We start from the raw sequence: 9,468 nt of genomic DNA, 5'->3' as shown, positions 1-9,468 counted from the left end.
TGAGGAGGTGGAGGTAGGCAGATTCTTGGAGCACAGGCCAGGCTAGTCAAATTGGTAAGCCCCAGGTTCAGAAGGAAACAAAAATTCAGGTGGAGAGCAGTTGAGAAAGATGTCTGAATTGACCTCTGACCTCCACACTTGCATGCATAAGACCACACTTTTGCATACACATACACCACCCCTAAAAAAAGATTCCAGACTTCTTTAAATATAAATCAAGAACTATATTTTTTTTTTCTGACTCACATTTATTTGTATTTAATTTATTGAGTACTAAGTGTCAGGTTCAAGTGCTAGGGATTCAATAGTAAACAAGGCAACTGAGTTTCCTGATGTCTTGGAGCTTCTGTGTGATGGGAAAGACAGAAGGAACATATGCAGCAAAACTGGTTTCTGAGTCTGGGTCTGGGGAGGCCCATTAGAACTGGAGGCCACAGAGACTTTCTGAGGAATCAGCTTCTGAAATGACCATAGATTGACCAAGATGAGCCAGCTGGTCCTTGGATCTGGACCATATTTAGGATTTATGGATGCTGATATGACCGCAGCTCAGCTCAGTGGGAGCTAAGGGGATGGGGAGGATGAACCAGGAGATACTAGCCAGGTATGAGTGAATAGAACGCTTGCCTAGCATGCCTGAAGGCCAGGGATCAACCTCAGCATGGCATAAGACAGGCATGGCGGCACAGGTCGGTCGGTAATCCCAGCACTTGGGAAGTAGGGGCCGAAGGAAAATGAGCCTGAGGTAATTTTTTTTTGCCATATAGAGAGTTTGAAGTCAGCTTGGGCTACGTGAAAACAAACCAACCAACCAAACTAAAGCCGAGAACGGAATCTCACAAGCTGCTTGGGATAGCCACATTGGAGAGGACAGTGTGGAAGCAGAGACCAGATAGGAGCTACTGTCATGGTCTCAATGAGGCCTGATGGTGGCTTGGGAAGGAGGAAGAATTTGGGAGAGGAGGACTGCAAGCCTTTCCCACAGCAGTGACAGGCAGGGGTCCCAGGGAAGTGAGAATCAAGCAGATCTCCAAGATTCAAGGGATTCATGGAAGGAAAGCTTTCTGAGGCTGAAAATAAAGCAAGAGCAGAATGAGCAGAGAAAAATCAAGAGTTCCAGTGTTGACAGTGACAGGCTGCATGATGGCCCCAACAATGGCTGTCCTGATCATATGACTTTATCTGGAGAAAGGGACTTTGCAGACATGATTAAGCCAGGAATTTGGAGAGCAGGAAAGTGTCTTGGATTATCTCAATGAGTCGCTGTAAACACAAGGGACTTTAAAAACCAAAGAGGGAGGGGCTGAGTGGTTTGATGAGAGGATTGCACTTGGCTTGGCTTTGTGTTTACTTAAAATAGAGGGAGGAAATCCAGGTGTGGCAGAGCATGGCTGTAACCTCAGCACTGGGAGACTTAGGTGGGGGAAGCCATGGTTTGAGGCCTGCTTGGTGAGCCCATGTCTAAAAACAAGAATAAGTGATCCATAAGGTAGGAATGCAGACATCTAGGAGCTGGCAAGAGAACCCTTTTCTTCACTGAAACCTGCAGAAGGGTGCTCCTTGTGGCCCTTTGCATTTTAGCCCAATAAAACCAACCTATTTTGGACTTAGGACTTCCAGAACTGTAAGATAATGTGTTTGTGTTGTTTCGGCCTTATTACAACAGTAGGAGGAAATAGGTGTCCGTGTGGAGATGTGTTGACCTGAACCCAATGGACACAGTGAGGCTGGAGCTGTAAACTCTCCACCACACAGTGGGAATTTGCTTGAGATAGGCTGCCAGTCACTCACAGGATTCTGTGTTCTCCAGGTGGAAAGCGTCAGGCTTCTAAGGAGAGAACCTTTGGCCCAGGAGACTAGAGTGGGCTTCTACAGATCAGGCATTGTGGCAAAGAGTAAGAGTGAAATGTCAGTTTGGCTCCAGCCTTGGTACACAGGAGGCCTCACCACTGATCCTAGCTGTCCCACGGAAGGTGAGACCCTGACGGAAATGTTTGCTTAGGCGCTCAGTGCCGAGATTCTGATCTGGCAAGTCAGGAAGTTTTACAAGTGTCTTTTAGGTTCCACAGAGCACATGTTGAAAAACTGTGGCCAGCAGGCAGGAGAGGCCATGCTGACCAGCAAACTGGACTATCACACTGCATGTGAAATCAGAAGTTGTTACTGAAGGTGTCTTAGTTACTTTTCTATTGCGGTGACAAAACACTATGACCAAGGCAACTTAGACAAGAAAGTATTTAATTTGAGGCTCGTGGTTCCAGAGGGTAGGAGAGTCCATGGCAGGGAGCATGGCGGCAGGCAGGCATGTTGAGACAACCATGATGCATAGAGAAAAAGAGAGTTAGCTGGGAATAGTGTGGGCTTTTGAAACCTCCAAGCCTGCCCCAATGACACACCTCCTCCAACAAGGCCACACCCCTAAGTCTTCCCCAAAAGCTCTACCAACTGGGGATCAAGCCTTCAAATATATGAACCTATATGGCCCATTCTCTTTCTAACCACGACAGGAGGTTAGACACTAAGCCACTCTGTAAGTGCTGTGGAGAAGACAGCATAACCAAAGAGGCCATCCATCCTACAGGCCATGTCTCCACCAGGTCATACCAGATATTCTCCAATGACAGATGCCATTTATCTTTAGGCCTGGGGTGAACCTGCAGGAGGCACCCTGTAATAAATGTACCGATATATGGGGAATGCACAGGGATTTTTTCTAGCCACCCCCCAGCTGGCTAGTTTCAACCCCATAGAAAGGATCTAAATGACCCACACGACCCCAGAGGAATGGGGTAGAATGGGAGTCTAGGAGATGGTTCCCAGCTCTGATTTCTCTGTGGCTTGACTGGAATAAGGACTCTATGGCCTGGAGCCTAGAGAACTCAGATGCAAAGGAGGCTGTGGGAATTGTGAGTGTGTGTGGTGATGGGAGTCCTGGGAGATGGGGGGTGGGGGCTTCTACAGCCTGAACAGACTGTGTACTAATAAAACTTTATGTAGGGACAAACAAAAAGAGTACTTAAGCAACTACCATAGGCCCAGCCAGGCAAGGGATACCAAGATGTCTGTACTTGGAGAGGTCAGACAGTAATGCAAAAGACAGAATTAATTTTAGAGATGATGAAAGAAATATAACCCAGTAACAGGGCAGGGGGCAGGGAGGTTCCTTTTCAGTGAGGATCACTGGGCAAAGATGTCTTTTTTTAAAAAAAAATTCTCTTTAAAATTTTATTATTATTATTATTATTATTATTATTATTTTATTAATTTATTTATTTTTGGTTTTTTAAGACAGGGTTTCTCTGTGTAGCTTTGCACCTTTCCTGGAACTCACTTGGTAGCCCAGGCTGGCTCGAACTCACAGAGATCCGCCTGGCTCTGCCTCCCGAGTGCTGGGATTACAGGCGTGGGCCACCACCGCCCAGCTATTTATTTATTTTTGAGACATAGTTCTGGCTGTCCTGAAACTCATTATGTAGACACAGAGATCTACCTGCCTCTGCCTCCCAAGTGATAGGACTAAAGGTGTGCACCACCACACCTGGCTTAAGATTTATTTTTTGTTCTCAAACAATGCTGATTTGAACTTATTTTATTAGTAGCATATATATGTGGGTAGTTTTCTTTTCTTTTCTTTTTCTTGTCTTTTGGGGCCATGTCTTGCACATCCCAGACATAACTGAAGATAACCTCTGACTTTCTGACCTTCCCCTTTTGTCCCCTGAGTACACACCACTATGCCCCAGGATATTTTTAGCATACTTATGCACATGAAATTATGGTTTTGTCATATTATCACCATGTATAAAATGTACTTTGATCATGCCACTCCTCCCCTCTCTCATTTCTGCCCCCCCCTATGCTTTTTCTACTTTCTTGTCTCTCTTTTTTAATCTCTTTTAGCTAAGCCTCAGTTTGAGGATCCAGCAGTCCCAGAGGTGCTGAAGGAGGAAGATACTCCTAAGCAAGAGGTAATTGTGTCCCTGGGTATTTGCCTGTATCATCTGAGGACTCATAGTTCTAATCTCAGGGACTTTGTAATCACGAATAGTGGTTGTGACTATGGCACACTTCAATGGAACCACATGCCAACATGCCAACTCTGTCTCCCTTGAGTATCACAGTGTTTGTTTTCTCTTCTTTCATATTTTTCTTTTCTTTTCTTTTCTTTTTTTTTTTGAGATGTAGCCTAGGCTAGCCAAAAACTTGCTATGGCTATGTGGCCAAGGGTAACCTGAACATCTGAGCCTCCTGCCTGTGCCTACCTTTCAAGTGCTGGTATTGCTGATGTGTGCAGTTTAATGTACTGCTGGGGATCCAGCCCAAGGCCATGTACATGGTAGTGATACCGACTGAGCCACATGCCCAGCCCTCTACTCACTCTTTCCTTTTTATTCAGTCCTGGAACCCCAGCCACAGGGTGGTACTGTTCTCATTGAGGCCAGTTCTCCCCACTTCCGTTAAATCTCTCTGGAAACACTCTCACAGACACCCCAGACTCCTCTGCATTCTAAATCTTGTTGGATTGACAGAAAAGATTAACCCTCACAGAATTTTACTGACTGGGAGTCTGACTCTGAGTAAAGCAAATTGTCCAGGACACTTGCTTATCAAGTAGCAGAACTAGATTTGAGTTCAGGGCAAACTGTCACCTCCCAAATAATCAGTTGATACAAGATGCACTTGGTTTGATATCATTTGCCATCCATTACCCATCCTCCATGCTACTTTTCTCTTAAGCAGAAACTATTGGGTCTAGAGGTCACATCCTACCCTTAGGCCATGAGAATGACAGCGAGGCCTTGTGACACACACACACACACACACACACACACACACACACACACACACACACACACCTGCTGAGTGTAGACTGCTGAGGGCTATGGCTTGGGGGTGGTGAGCCACAGAAGCTCAGCTGGGCAATTTGTGCTAGAAGGAAGAGTTCCTGGCCCAGAGCTGTGTTCTGTTCCCATCCTGCCTCCAGTCTGCCCCCTCCACAGCCCCAGACTTCCGCTTGAGTCAGCCCAAGGCCTGCGTGGGGGCGTCCTCTGGTCTTCGGTAACATCCTGTGCTCTGCCTTCTCCATACCTAGTTTCCATTCCCAGGGAATTCCTCCCATCAGGTTTTTTTTTTTTTTTTTTTTCACCCAGGAGCCAGACAGCCCACAGAACAATTAAAATGGCTCCCCAGAGGTACCTCATAGCCATCCCTGCATTACACATTCTCCTGCCTCCAGGGTCTGACAAGGACCTCCTTCCGTCATCCCCAAAGGAGCCAGCCTCTCCTTCAGCTGATTAAGATCTTTTCGTCCACAGAGTCTCTGTCCTGACTCCACCCAGCTGTCTGAACTACTAGGGTACACATCTGCCATATTGCCTGCCCAGCATCCTCCCATCCTCTCTGATGGCAGCATTTAATTGCCCTGAGACACTGCTCGGCCCCAACTCCCTGAGAATAGGTGGGGCCACTAATCACACAATGCATTTCCTTCCAGCCATCGTGATTGGCCAAGGCAGAGACATCAGGCCAATCAGAACTGGCCTGGGTTTTGCCTAAGGTCTTCGTCATTCTTTTGGATTTGACTGGCTGCAGAATACAAGCTGCTGGTTCTTTCTCCTACCTTGCCAGGGAGGGACTGCTATTGTTCGTAGGAAAACCTGGGGCTAACACAAAAAGAAAGTCAGAAAGAGTAAAAATGTAAGCAGCTCACTTTAGAGTGTTTAGCATCCGTGATGCCACTCCCCTTAGTCACTGAGCCAGATTAATGTCTTTACTTACTTGTTACTTTTGCTTGGACTAGTTTTTGGTGTTAGTCACTTGCAATCAAAAGACCCAACGTGCACAGTCATGAGTGGGGATCTTGTGTTATGACATACCAAATGCATTTGATGCAACTGTCTTCTTAAACAGGCACAATCCCCTATTTCTTTAAAATCTGTTGTTGTTGCTGTTTTTATAGGCCTGTTTTAAATTTCTTTCATTGTTGTTGTTTGTTTTGAGAGAGAATCTCACTTTGTAACTCCTCCTACCTCTGCCTCCTCAGCATGGGCAGTACAGATGTGTGGCACTATGCCCAGAAATTTGGTTTTGGATAATATGAAAGGTAATTGTCTTGGCGTTTTATTGCTGTGAAGAGACACCATGATCATGGCAACTCTTTTTTTTTTTTTTTTTTTTTTTTTTTTGGTTTTTCGAGGCAGGGTTTCTCTGTGTAGCTTTGTACCTGTCCTGGAACTCACAGAGATCCGCCCAGCTCTGCCTCCCTAGTGCTGGGATTAAAGGCGTGTGCCACCGCCGCCCGGCCTCTTGGCAACATTTTAAGTGGGACTGGCTTACTATGGTGATTTGAAGAAAAAAAAAAACAGTCCCCAAAGGGAGTGGCACTATTAGGAGGTGTGGTCTTGTTGGAGGAAGTGTGTCACTGTGGAGGTGGCCTTTGAGGTCTCTTTTGTTCAAGCTTCACTCAGTGTGACAGTCGACTTCCTGCTGCCTTCTGGTCGAGATGTAGCCAACACCATGCCTCCCTGCACACTGCCACGCTCCCTGTCATAATCATAATAGACAGAACCTCTGAAACTGTAAGCCACCACCTCAATTAAATGTTTTCTTTATAAGAGTTGCCATGGTCATGGTGTTTCTTCACAGCAATAGAAACCCTAACAAAGGCACTTATTGTTCAGAGGTTTAGTCCCTTATCATCATGGCAGGAAGCAAGGTACATGCAGGCAGCCGTGGTGCTGGAGTAGGAACTGAGAGTTCTGCCTCTGGATCAGCAGGCAGCAGGCAGAAACTGTGAGACACACTAGGTCTGGCTTGAACTCTGAGACCTCAAAGCCCACCCCCAGTGGCACACTTCCTCCAGCAAGGCTGCACATCCTGATAGTGCCACTTCCCACAAGCCTATGGGCATCTTACTCAATCCACCACAGTAATTAATAAAAGTTTTGGCATGATCGCTCACACCCTCAATCTCAGCAGTTGGACAGAGTGCCAAAATTCTGGGTCAGCCTGGGCTACAAAGTAAGACCCTGTCTGAGGGTTTGGGGGTTGGATTTATAATACACTATGTAGCCCAAGATCTAGATGTACCAGACCATTATCTAGTGTTTTGCACATCATTTCTTGGTGTAAAAAGTTTTAAAAGAATTTGTATGATTTTCTTAGAAAATATCCAGATTAACTTGTCCCCCAACCCTGGAGAGTATCCCTATTTAGTCCAGGTTGGTCTCAAACTCTTGATCCTCCAGCCTCAGCCTCCTGGGTGCTGAGTATTTGCATATGAGTACCAAACCCTTCTCGAAGCTGTGTTTTAAAGGAGCAGCTCTTAGTAATGTGGTATGAGTTTCTCGCTGTTAACACTCATGCCTTAGATACACTCACACACACATACATACACACACACACACACACACACACACACACACACACACAGGGAGAGAGAGAGAGAGAGAGAGAGAGAGAGAGAGAGAGAGAGAGAGAATGAACAAGCATATGTCTTCCCTCTCTCACTCTCTCAAGGCTCACATTCTTCCCATCCTTTCACTCCAAGCCTGTAAGAAGAATTTTCTGTGGAAGGTCAGTAAGCTTTGATTGAGTTTCTTTATTTAGAACATTCTTTTTGCTGATGCTCCCTCCATTACCTTCGAGTGTGCGGAAGTAGAGCCCATTAGAAGAACAGGCAGTCAGGAGACTTCCAAACCGACTCAAAGTGCTGCTGAACCAGGACTCACTTAGCCACTGCAGTTGATTTTATCCACAGGCCTCTCCCCTCCCCATCCCATCCCCCTCTTACCGACTCTGCATTCCCCTGCTTTGCAACTGCCAACCTGCTTATGGGGAAAGGAAGCTTGGCTTTCAAATGCCAACTTCAGTGTCCATTCTTGTCTCTGCTCCTGCTCCTCCAGCATGTGACCTACTTCCCATGGCCCTCCTCTGACGTTTGTACACTCACGTCCAGACCTCTGGCTGGCCCAGACAGAAGTGTGAACAGACGGTGGCTTTCCAGGAGTCCTGGTGTAGTGGTTTCACAGACCCGCCCTGACCCTTGGCTTGTGACTTGTGTGACCTTGGCTCCTCTGGGCAGCCAGGGTCTGAGAGCCTGAGAGACAGCCACCCCTTCCTTCTGCATTGCCTGGTTTTTTTTCTGTTCCACTTTGTCCTGTGGTCTTCCAGCTTGTGGCTTCTGTCTTCTCTCTCTCTCTCTCTCTCTCTCTCTCTCTCTCTCTCTCTCTCTCTCTTTTTAAAGATTTATTTATTTATTATATATACAGTATTCTGCCTTCATGCATACTTGCATACCAGAAGAGGGCGCCAGATCTCATTACAGATGGTTGTGAGCCACCATGTGGTTGCTGGGAATTGAACTCAGGACCTCTGGAAGAACAGCCAGTGCTCTTAACCTCTGAGCCATCTCTCTAGCCTTTCTCTGAGCCTTTCTCTCTGTCTCTTAAAAGTCCTGCTGGGGTGCTGATTTCGTGTCTCCAGCTTTCTGAGTTGCAGACTTGAAATGATGATACTCACAGAATTAATGGGGGTGTGCAGACACTAAAAAAGTGCAAGTTTAAGGTTATGGAACGGCATAGACGAAACATCTATTCAGGGCTCCTACTAACATAGTGAAGGCCTCTCTCAGGAAGCTAGGGTTAGGGGAGGGAGAGAACAGGCTCCATGCCCCCCAAAAGAGCAATGGATCAACACTTATCAAAGCAGAGAATATAATATAATTATCCTGGAACAAGGAATTCTCCTTCTAGGAATTCAGCCAGGAGAGAGAACAAAGACCCACATGTCTTTGTTGCAACAGTGTTAATGACATAGCAGAAACTGGAAACCATGTAAATGTTCCTCTTCTGATAGGGTGATAAATGCTCTTTTGATAGGGTGAGTGGATTGCTGCACCAGTGGTGGGTACAGGTCTCTGTCCACGGGACAGCTATGGGCTGATGGCAAGTGATTTTCAGGGAATTTTTTTTTTTTTTTTTGGTAAATATTTGTGTGTGTGTGTGTGTGTGTGTGTGTGTGTGTGTGTGATTATTTCTGTAAACAACTGAAAAATAAGCAGAGAATGTTTTCAGGGTGGGGGAATGGGTGGAAAGAGTGTTTTAAACTGTGTGCCCTTGTACATTGAAACTTTTATCATGAGGATATATTCGGTGTAAACAAAATTTTGAAATGGAAAAAGAGAGTGAGCAGGCCTGGTGTGCTGATATATGCTTGTAATCTCAACACCCATGAGGTGGAGGCCAGAGGACAGAGAGTTCAAGGCCAGCCTGGGCTACATTTTGGAGAATCTTTCTCACAAACAAACCAATATTTTAAAAAAGGAAAGGAAAGGCATGTAAGTTATTTCTGTTCTGACTACTCCCAGTTTATTTCTAGAACATTCATGTGATATAGATAGCAGCTCTGACAGTGACCTATGAAGAATGGAAATCCACCACACACTTTTGGAAACCAAAGGAGGATGTG

This window comes from Onychomys torridus, chromosome 1 (assembly GCF_903995425.1).
Source record: "Onychomys torridus chromosome 1, mOncTor1.1, whole genome shotgun sequence".
Lineage (NCBI taxonomy): Eukaryota > Metazoa > Chordata > Mammalia > Rodentia > Cricetidae > Onychomys > Onychomys torridus.
Note: the sequence above shows the minus strand (reverse complement) of the source record.